Here is an 11,712-nt window from a genome sequence, read left to right as displayed (position 1 = left end):
TAAAAATACCTGTGCTAAAATTCTGTTGGTGAGCATTCACAAAAATGGAACAGAGCTCTTTGATTTCATCTAGAATAGTGTTTTTCTTGACTTGTGGCATAAGAGTATGACTTTTGCTTGAATAATCTTTTATTCTTTTTTGTCCTCCCAACATATCTTGCATTGATAATAGCAACATATTAATTATAAACGTAATTCACATTGTCTCTTTGAGTCCTCTTATCAGTCTCAATTCATCAATCTTTCAAACTCTCATCTTAGAAAGACCTTAGGAAGATCTGAGTTCAAATTTGGTCTCAGACAACATTTAGTAGCCATGTGATCCTAAGCAAGTCATTTAGCTTCCCTTTTCCTTAATTTCCTCAACTGCATGGAGAGAGTAACAACACCTACTTCTTAGAATTGTTGCACTGATCAAATAAGGTGATGTTTGTAAAGTCCTTAGCACAGTGCCTGACTCATAGTAGGCACTTAATAAATGCTAATTCTCTTCTCCTTCCCTTACCACTTAAATCTTCTCTGTATACATTTTTAGTTCACATTCTGCATGAATAGTGGCATTTGTATATAATGGGATGTGCATATGCATGGGTAGATATATAGATTCTGTGTACATGTACATATATATTTCATTAGCAGGTTAATTAGTGAGAGTGTTGAGGTCAGGAACCGAATGTTGAGGTGTAGACCACATGTGTTGAGGTCTACATTTGGGATACCTAAATGAAATTAGGGTTTAGTTAGGTCTAGTTGGGTTTTAGGAGTCAAACAGGTTCCTCAACCCCTTTAGATTCGGGCAAGGTAGGCGGTACATGGGTCTAAAGGGGGATTCCCAAAAAGCATTTATTAGCCCAGAGAGATTAATAAAAGAGGTTTATTATTGAGTTTAGAAGAGGGATGGTGAAGGTGAGAAAAAGAGGGCACTGGACAAGGGTCCAGTGGACAGAGGGTCCTCAATGGCACCATGTTTGGGTCTCTCAAAGAGGGGTTCCAGTGTGGTCCTTTTAAGTCAGACTTAGCTGGAGGGGCTTTTGGGGTGTAGCCCGAGTTGGCTCAGATCCGGGTGGGGCTGGGACAGGTCCGACCTTCTATTGGAATTCAAAGGGACCAGGATTTAGAGTCAAAGGGTAATTTACATTAGCTAGGGGGTTGGGAATCAAAGATTAACTTTCCCCATCATTCCTCCTCAAGCTTGGAATTAAATTCATTTAAGGAAAAGACATGGGGCAAAGTCAGTTATTGAACAGAATTGAAGACTTTCCTTCCAGGATTTTCCAAGTTCGGTCCCTCTTCATCCCCCCTCAAGTCACCCAAAGGCATGGGAAAAGGGGCGCTGATCCCCAACTGCTTCGAGCTGGCAATCATGAGATTTGGGGTTCATGCCAGGAGGTGAGGCGTGAGGTATGGGATTTGGGGATGGCAGCAGGGCATCTAAGGGGTGCTTGTTCCGGTCAGTTGTTCCCAGTCAGTTGTCCCATGTTCTCCAGGTTGAAGGGCAGTTGCAAGTCCAAAGATTGAAGCCCATATCTCAGGAGCAGGCTAAAACCAGGGTGTCATCTAGGGTGGAGATACAGCAGGAAATGCTTCAGGTCCCTTCTGTGGGCTGCCTGTAAGAACCCATCTAACAAGGAGAAGTAGGAGAAAATGCTGGGAGCAAAAGATTATTTGTCAATAGTAAAAAGTGTTTAGTAGCCGCCCTTTCATTCTTAATTTCCAGGAAAGCTAATTTCTCCTGGGGTTGGTATTAAAGGGTGTGGACTAAGAAGTCAGGGTAGGCAAGAGGCCTATATCTCTAGTCAAGATAAGAATGCAATTTAAGCTCTTAGAAATCTTTAACTGTGCTGCCTTTTAAAAGAGTTGGTTCCTTAATCAAGAAGACCTTGAGCCTTCCCCACTTTCCCCACTCTTATGGGGAGGGGTAGAAGGGTCAGAGGGAGTGTTAGAAGTATCTCAGCACTGCCAACCCAGCTTACCGGCCCCTGAGGTGTTGGGATTGTCCTGGGATAAAAGGGGAAACAGGGCCAGACCCCAATTCCCTACCAGGGAGCAGGACGCCGGAGACCAATTCAGCCCCTGTGGTGTGACACAGTTTTTCCAGTGTTCCTCCTGCTCGAACTCAGGACAGAGACTGGGGTCTCCTCGGACAGTTTCCGGGATACCTACAGGCCTAAGTCTGGGAGAGATTTGTATTAAAAGGCGCTTCTGCCCCGATGAGGCAGAAGTTGCCCTGAGAAGAAAAGAGCTGAGAGTCTCAGGTTGGAGGTAAAGGGAAACCAACAAACAGGTTTTAGCAGCAGAGTGGTAGAAACATGAGTTTTGGATCCCGAAAAAGTTGAGGTGGTGGGTGGGTCCTAGGTTTCAATAGGTTCAGTTTTTCAACTTTCAAGAGACAAGTGTGCTGGGTGTGTGTTTTGGCCGCTTTTGCCTGAGGGCACAAGTGTTAATCAGTCCCAGGATTAGAAAGAAAAAAGCGCTTTAAAGGATGGACTTGTCCCTAGAGAGATTGGAATTCAGCTAATCTATTCGGAATTCAGGTGTTGAGATTAAGGCATTTTTCTCAAGCCCAGTGCATTGACACAGCTTAAAATCTCCCAGGATGAGGGAGGGAAGCCAATTCATTGCAAACCCTAAGACTTTCCCATTCTATAACGTAACCTTCATAGACATCTCTAGAAGGTGTCACAAAGGGCCTCCTAGAAGGCCGTTTGCCAAAGAAAAACCAGGATTTCGTCCCTACGACGTCTCATAGGCAACTAATTTCCCCAAGACTCCCGGAGTCTGCCAGCAAGCTCAAATTAGCCGCCCCCCGTTATAGAAGGGTGATGTGGTGGGCTTGCCTCGGTGAAAAACCTCCTCAGAGGGCCACCATCATTAAGGGCTAGGTAGCGGAGAAGTGTGCTAGGAGTGGGTGTGGTGTAGTAGGAGTGGGTGTGATCTCCACTTCAATAGCTCCTCACTTAACTCTGGACAGTATGCATATTCTATAGCCCCCAGGCTCCCTGAGCCAAAGTGTCTCAAGGAATGGGGGAGGGACACAGGGTACAAGTCTAGAGAGCTTGAGAAAAGCACAGACAGGAAAGACAGACTTCTTTCCTAAAGGTGTTCACCGAATTCTTAAATAGCTTCAGTTTCTCCCATTAACTCATTTCTTGCTGCTTTCAAGGAATGAGGGGAGAAAAGAAAAAAGAGCCATCTTCTAAAGAATTTAATTTGCCTCGACCTGGAATTTTATTCCCCAGCCATCATTCCAAAGGTCTTTCTTGAAGCTGCAACCTGGCAAGGGTTGGAGCCCAAAAAAGAACCTTTTGTTGGCAGGGACATAGAACGCCAATCCAGAAAATAGGATTCGGCGCTTTCACTGCCGCGGCCCGGGTTCGATTCCCGTTTAGGGAACCAAATGTTGAGGTCAGGAACCGAATGTTGAGGTGTAGACCACATGTGTTGAGGTCTACATTTGGGATATCTAAATGAAATTAGGGTTTAGTTAGGTCTAGTGGCAGGTTTGGGGTACAGGGAGTCAAACAGAGTTCCCCTCCAACCCTCTTAGATTCGGCGCAAGGATACGGCGGTACATGAGGTCTAGAAGCGGCGTGGATTCCCAATAAAAGCAGGATTTGTGAGTCAAAGGGTAATTTACATTAGCTAGGGGGGTGGGGAATCAAAGATTGGAATCTTTCCCGCATCAAGAGGTTGGCCGCAGGAGGATTTGATGATTGGATTTGTGCAAATGGAAACTTAGAAATTGGTCCTTCTTATTAAAATGACAGGAAGGTACCCTATGTGATCCATATATCACCTTATTTTGTCCTTTATCTTATAAATTTTCTGTGAAAGATGAATTATCTGACATGATTTGATCCTCAGTAAACTCAATTTGTAATATAGAATGGTATTTTATTTATGATGGGAGGGGAACTGTTAAGGAAGGAGGTATCTATACTAGAGATTTGCTTCCATATTTAAAAAAAAATCTTTGGTGTTGGTCAAATGTTAATTTGAAAAACTGAATTATTAAATACCCCAAAGGTAGCTTGAATTGCGCAATGAAATCCATGGATGGGAGAGCCATCTGGCCACCACATATGTCTTACACACACACACACACACACACACACACAGAGCAAATGGAAAGTAAAACATTGAATTCACTTATCACTACCTGATTTTACCAGGTACTCACTACTCCATATGCATCCCTCCCACAGCTATTCTTCTCCCCCTAAATATCAGTTATATTGATCTATTCACTGTTCTTTGCATTTTGCTCCATTTCCTGACTGCCTTTTCACTTGCGGCTTGGGCTACTTTTCCTCCTTACATCTACTTTTTGGTTTTTCTTGCCTTCTTCAAGACTCATGTAAGATCCTATCTTCTGAAAAGAGCCTTTCTTGATCCCCCAACTTCTAGTATCTTTTGTCTGACTACTTTCCATTTTGTGTGTGTGTGTGTGTGTGAGAGAGAGAGAGAGAGAATGTCAAAAGTCTCAGTGAGGTTTTTTTTTATCTCTATCTCATATATATCCCCCATTTATATTGTATATACAAAGTTGTTTGCACTTTTCTCCCCCATTAGAATGTTAACCTTGAAAGCAAAGGTGGTGGTTTTGTCTTTTTTTTTTTTTTTTTTTTTTTTTTTGTACTTAGCAAAGCACCCCAGATGCACTTGCTCACTGATCAACATGTGAAGATTGGTTGAGAGCTGGGCTTGTTTAGCCTAAAGAAAAGGAGATTGGAGTAGGTATAGGAACGTGATACTTATCTTCTGGTATTTGAAAAGATGTCACATGGAGAAGAAAATTAAGACTCTTGTTGACCCTTAAGGGCCAAATTGAGCAATGGGTGAAAGCTACAAAGTGATAAATTTAGGTTAAATTGGAGGGGGGGGAGCAGGAATGAACAAAGCCAAAAGTGAGATGAGTTGCTTTGAGAATTTGTGGGTTCTCCCTCTTTGGAGGTCATCAGGAAGAGGCTGAATGAAAACTTGGCAAGTATGTGATAGTGGTTACTTTTTTCATGGTTGCATTGTACTATATAGCTGCTAATGTCCTTTCCAAGTCAAATTCTGCTTTTGTGAGCTTTGTTAAGCTAATAATGATCTTTATTTAAGAGCCTATTTTTCTGTATGGTTGAGAATTTTCCAACACTTTTCATTGTTTAATTATCCACTTCATTAACCAACCCTGTTTTTTTTTCCTTCCTTCCCCCATTTTTTAAAAATAAATTGTACTTCTTTGGTGAAATTGAAGGTCAGCAAACAAAGGTTCCAGTTACACTGACCTAGGGCTGTTGTTTGCATTTTTCTTATGGTCTACATGAATTCTTCTTTTTTTAATTTAATGTTGCTGTTTGTGGGCATGAAGTCCTGGATGTTGTAGTCTGTGGAATATTTGCTGATCTACTTATCTGGAATGAGCTTTCACAGTACATCCTTACATACTAAATCACTTTGTAAACCTTAAAGCATTATATAAATGTTAGTGATCAGGAGTAATGGTAAAATAGTATGGCACATTCACAGTTTTCCACTCTTAACTTATTCTTATATAATATATATGTATATGTATATATATAGAATGCTGTAGTGGATGAAGGGCTGACAGGATTCAGAAAGATGGGTCCAAGTTTTGCCTTAAACAAATAGTTTTACAACATTAACTATATGGTCATGGGCAAGTTAGATAACCTCTTTTCTCGTTGCCCCCAGAAAACTTTCTAACATTTTAAATAGAAGATGAAATATTAATCAAGGAGCTGCTCCCTCTGTTGATGAAATCATAGGCCTTGACCAAAAAAAAATATATTATTTAATATGCTTGTTTCTTGTGTGTTTTGTTAACACTGGTTGGAATTTCTTTTCTCTGTCTCCTTTTTCTTCCCTTCTCCCTCCTTCTCTCCCTCTTTCCCTTCTTCCCTTCCTTTCTTCCATCCCTTCTCTCCCTTCCTCCCTCCCTCCCTTTTTTCCTTCCTCCCTCCCTCCCTTCCTTCCTTCCTTCTTTCCTTCCTTTCTTCCTTCCTCCCTCCTTTTCTCCCTCCCTTCCTCCCTCCTCCTTCCCTCTCCTTCTTTCTTTCCTTCCTTCCTTCTTTCCTCCCTTCTTCCCTCCTCCCTCCCTCCTCTCCTCTCTCTGCCCCTTCCCTCTTTCCTTCCTTCCTTCCTCCCTCCTTTCCTCCCTCTTTTCCTCTCCTTCCTTCCTTTCTTCCTTCCTTTCTCTTTTTTAGTCAAATCTTACTTATAAAAATGTTTTCATGAATTTAGGAACTACGATATTTGAGAAGACATTGCCCATTCAACATTTTTCATTTCTGATCCCAGTTGCATAAATTAAATACAACTTTTCACTTGGCTTACTTTTATTTCAAACATAGAAATTAGAATATTTAAATGGTTTCCCAGTAGTTTTTGGTTTTAAATTACTACTTGCCTTTAATACTCTCCCTCTTGCTCTCGTTCTCACTCTCTCTCTTTCATTTTTCTAAATATTTTAACATTTCCTCCCCTTGGGACTTTTCAAGAAATTAGGATTGGACTGAGTAGAAGGATGAGAATTGAAAGTTTTGTTGATTCATAAGATCTAAAATTGAAAAGAAATTTAAGAGACCATCTAATCCAGCTCCCTTGATTTAAGGGTGAGAAAATGGAATATTTGAGATGAGAAGTGACACAGCCCAAAAGTAAGTAGTAGAGCCTATATGTGAACCAGGGTCTCCCACTTACTGGACTTCTGATGCTAAATCCAGTGTTCTTGCTATCATATCACAATGGACCCCTGGTATTATCACATAACTATATATTTGAATATAAAAAATACTAATGCTTTGAAGTATTACAATAACTACATTCAAATCTCATGTTACAAACTCTGCACAACCTTCGGCAAATCACTTCAGGAGCTCAGCGCTCAAGACAACCCTCTAACAAGTGAATTGCCTAGAAAATGTTGCCTTGAATTTGTAGATGGAATATCCTTACTCTAATGTTCCCTTTACCAATGAAATAATAAGACTAGCCTCTATTATTATCCACCATCCTTATCCTTATTACATAGTATATATTTATATTTAAATATATATATTTATATATATATATAAATATATATATATTTAAATATATTTAAATAAATATATATATATATATATATTTATTTAAGAGTTCTATTCCATCTAACTTTTTTCCAAAGGTAACAGTTTAAGATAGTTAGCACTTTCCTCCCATCTGTTTTTATTAAAAGAAGATTCTTGATATATATTTTATGTTTCTGTCTGGATCCTCAGTTTCCTCCTTTTGTGTATATGACATCACTTGCAAAATTGTCAAAACAAAATTAATTTTTATTCATCTTAATATAATTTTTTTAAAAATCTAACTTTTGGGTCAGGGTTGCTTTTTTTTTTGTAGGAGTGAATAATTGTAAAATCAAATGACAATAGTACTGCCTCCACACCACAAAATTCTTGCTTTCACACCAGTAACTGACTGTGATATTGGTACTTTTCAAACATATTCTAAGTACTGAAAGTGATAGTAAACCCAGCATTTTAATGAAATAGTTGTCTTAAAATCATCAGCGAACTCTTGAATCTTGCTTATAAGAATGTTTAGGAAAGAAGCATGACATAGTAGGAAGGGCATAGAACTTGGATTTAAGAGAGACCAATGTATAAGTGCAGCCACTCATACTAACTACTTTTGTCATCAAAGGCAAGTCATCTGACAACTCCAAGCAAGTTCCTTAAGCTCCTTGTGTGTTCATGGGCAAGCTTGGGGCTCATACTCTCATCTGTAAAATGAGAGGCTCAAACTAGATGACCTTTAGGATCCCTTCCAACTGAAAATCTTTGAGCCTATGGTTTGTAAAACAGGTATATGACATCTGCAGTACTTTAACTGAGGAGTTATGAAATAATCATATAAGTGCGATGCAGACTTTAAAGCAAGGTTTGAAATAACTATGATTACAGGTAGTGATCTCATTTTATCTTTCTTCTTCCTTGACTTTTTACCCCTTTCAATATTTGACCATTCCCTTTTCTTGTATACTTTTCTCCTTCTATGTTTTATGTGAGTCTTCTTTCCTGGTCTTGTTTCTGTTTGTCTAATTGTTTGTTTTCAGTCCCTTTTGTGAAACAGTCTCTTTTCTGCCCCTACCCAATGGATATTGCCTGGGGTTCTCATCTGGGCTGCATTCTTCTTCTTCCCCAGGTGCCCTCATGTGCTCCCAAAGAATTAGTTCAGTGACCAGCTCCATGCATGTAGCTCCATGCATGTGGCTCCCAGAAGTCATCCTCTCTGCACTACAATCTCACATCTCCAGATGCCCTCATGGAATATGTCCTTATGAATGTCCTAATACTGAGAATGTCTAAAACTAGACTCAACTTCCCTCCAGCCTCTATCATACAAGAGACCTTCCTTGCTTGCAAAACATGTCTTCATTTGACCACCTTTCAGAATTTTTATCATTCTTTAAGATTTAGTTCCAGGTGCATACCCTTTAATATAGCAGTCTCATTACTGAGTCTGTATCCCAAAGAGATCATAAAAGAGGGGAAAAGAACCCCTATGTACAAAAATGTTTGTATCAGTTTTTTTGTAGTGGCAAGAAATTGGAAACTGAGTGGCTATTCATCAGTTGGGGAATGGTTGAATAAGTTATGGCATGTGAATGTAATGAAATATTATTGTTCCATAAGAAATGATGAGCAGGCCTATTTTAGATTTTATGTGTCTAAGGAGACACATAAATTGATGCTGAATGAAATGAGCAGAACCAGGAGAACATTGTACACAGTAATAGCAAGATTATGTGATGATCAACTGTGATGGACTTGGCTCTTCTCAGCAATGTGGTAATTCAAGATGATTCCAGTAGACTTAGGATGGAAAAAGCCATCCACATCCAGAGAGAGAACTATGGGAACTGAATGTGGAGCAAAATATAGTAATTTTTTTGTTCATTTGTTTGTTTTCCTTTCTTATGGTTTTTTCCCCTTTTTGTCTGATTTTTCTTGCACAACATGACATATATAAACATATGTTTAAAAAGATTGCATATGTTTATCCTATATAAGACCACTTGCTGTCTTGGGGAAGGGGAAGCTAAGGAAGGGAGGAAGAAAAAAATTGGAACATAAAGTCTTACAAAAATGAATGTCAAAAGTCATCTTCACAAGTATTTGAAAAAATAAAATATTCTTGAGGAAAAAAAAGAGAAAAAAATTATCTCTAAGTGTTAAATTCTATGTAGTCTTTCTTGTACCTCTTCCCATAATGACAGCATACTTTCCCACTTTAACTATTATTAGAACATTTTATTTGGATGTTTCTTTTGACTCTAATCATCTAGCTGGTAAAGTGGATCAAACTCTGGTCTGAGGTAAGAAAGACTTGAATTCAAATCCAGCCACAGACACTTAGTAGCAATGTGGTTCTGAACAAGTATTTAACCTCTGTCTTGCCTCAGTTTCCCCAACTGTCAAATGGGGGTAGTTATTACAATTACTTCATAAGATTGTAATAATTTGAAAATATTTGTAAAACGTTGAGCACAGTATTTAGTATATAGGTGCATAATGAAGGCTTCCTTACCTCCCTTCCTCTTTCCCATCATGCCCTCCTTTTAAAATCTCTATTCATATTGAATTGTTCTTCATTGAGTATAAACTTCTTGAGGGTAGGAACTTTTTTCACTCCTGCCTTTGAATCTCCAAATTTACTACTTAATAGATGCAATTATTTAATAAATGAGCTAGATTTTATAAAGGACATAATTTCAGAAATTTTTTTTGGGGGGGGCAGCTATTAGGAATCATATATATTTCCTAGTTGTTAGATAGCTAGAGTGTTTTCTCTCCTAGATTCACAGAGTGTTAAAGAAAGACTTTAAACATAAATTAATCTAATGCCTTTATCTTTAAGATTTATCAAGTTAAAAGCAAATGATGCGGATAACCTGCCTTCTAAGTCCAGAGCTTTCTATTACAAAAAGATAAAACAACTTACAATTTACAGATTTTTTTGTTTGTCTTACTTAAAACATTTGAAGTTGTTGCTCAATCATTTTTCAATTATGTCTGATTTTTTTGTGACCCCCATTTTGGGGTTTTCTTGGCAAAGGTACTGAGTGGATTGCCCTTCTCTTCTCCGACTCATTTTACAGATGAGGAAACTGAGGCAAGCAGGATTGTGACTTGCCTAGAGTCACATAGAACAGGAAAATGAGACTTCCTGATTCTAGGCCTAGCTCTATATACACTATATGACATCTATTTGCTCCATGTATAAAAAATTAAGAATTATGAACAAGAAAATTAGTGAAGACAAGAAAGAATAATTTCAGAGGATAATGGCTAGCATTAAAAGTTTGCAAAGAAATTTAAATATATCATCTCAATTTATCATCAGAAAAACCCTATGATGTAAGCACTGAGATGAAAGGTCAAATCACTATTTATTTGTCAGTGATCTTCTAAGTCTGTGAGGTAGCAATCAAATTCATGTCTTGCTGACTCCATCCATGTTCAGAGTTTTATGTACTCTGCCACCTGGCTACCATAGATTCAGAGCTGGATGGTACTTTGAAGATGTTATAATTGAACCCCTTCATTTTACACATGAGTAAAAGAAGATCTAAAGCAGTTAAGATAGTACAGGGACCCCATGCTCAGTTTTTTGACTTCAGATCCAGAATTCTTTCCAAGCCATCTCATAGTGCCCTCCCCTCCCCAAAATAGGTACTTTGCTCTCTTTATCAAGATGATGGAGGTTAAAGGCCCTTCCTTCAATATACCCATAATCTTCTATTATTTTGTCTTACAAACTTTTAGGTCTTTGTTTCAAAAAACCTGATGTTGACATTGCCGTTGCTTGCTGCCCAGCATGTTGAAGAAATCTGATTGCCAGAAAGAAACATTGAATTTTCATGTCAGCCGCCATTGGCATCATAAACATCAATGGGCTTGGCTTCCAGTGGAACTGAATGTTATGATGAAAGCTTCCTCATGGAATGGCATGAAGTACAGGTACCTTCTTAAAATCCATATAATTTTTCAAAGACCTCTCTATTTTACTGCTCAAATAACTAATTAACTTGTTTTTGAAAGAGAAGTTAATTGCCTTTACACATCTCATCTTGCTTTGTATTTGCAAATAAAATGCAGAACCAAAAATTGCCCACCAACTTCCCCATTATAGAGCACCTACTTGGAATTCCATTGCTGAACCTGATGTTACACTGTAATTAACTCAGGTCTCAAATATTTAGGGTGCATGTGATTAGTGACAACTGTGTTTTTAAAAAGAAACAAACACTTGGATACTTACTTAGATGTGTATCTGATAGTTACTGTACAAACCTGAATTCTGAAATTAATAAACATTTTTTTTCTTTTTTCTTTTTTTATCTTTTTAAATACAAAGTGATTTGGGTGTCTGAAATTTAAAGGTACCGAGAAGGGTTTTGTATAAATGACAAAAGAGGTATATAGTTATTTTCTTTCTGTAGGATTCTAAGGGTCTCTGAGGGTCCAGTGTAGGAGGAAAGAGGTAATTCTTTGCCTGGCAAATTTTATGTGTTATTTTTTCCTGTGGTGGCCAATGGTATAATGAGTGCAATACCATGTTCAATATGTTTCATTTTGAAGGCTGGTCTATGTTTTTGTTGTTGTTGTTTTTCTTATACTTGAATAGGACTTTTCAAGGATTACTATTCTTAAAGAA

At 38.4% G+C, this 11,712-nt stretch overlaps 1 protein-coding gene across 1 annotated transcript in view; it reads left to right on the top strand.

Annotated features, from left to right (window-relative positions):
• GCNT1 (glucosaminyl (N-acetyl) transferase 1) overlaps window positions 1-11,712 on the top strand; it is a 39,961-nt gene that overhangs the window by 23,091 nt on the left and 5,158 nt on the right. The window contains exon 2 of the mRNA XM_031945527.1: window positions 10,821-11,015. The gene's annotated coding sequence lies outside the window, so the exon portion shown is untranslated. The remainder of the gene's footprint in view (window positions 1-10,820; window positions 11,016-11,712) is intronic.

Source organism: Sarcophilus harrisii, chromosome 1 (genome assembly GCF_902635505.1).
Source record: "Sarcophilus harrisii chromosome 1, mSarHar1.11, whole genome shotgun sequence".
NCBI lineage: Eukaryota > Metazoa > Chordata > Mammalia > Dasyuromorphia > Dasyuridae > Sarcophilus > Sarcophilus harrisii.
The sequence above is the reverse complement of the archived record's forward strand: the minus strand, read 5'-3'. Positions and strand labels throughout refer to the sequence as shown.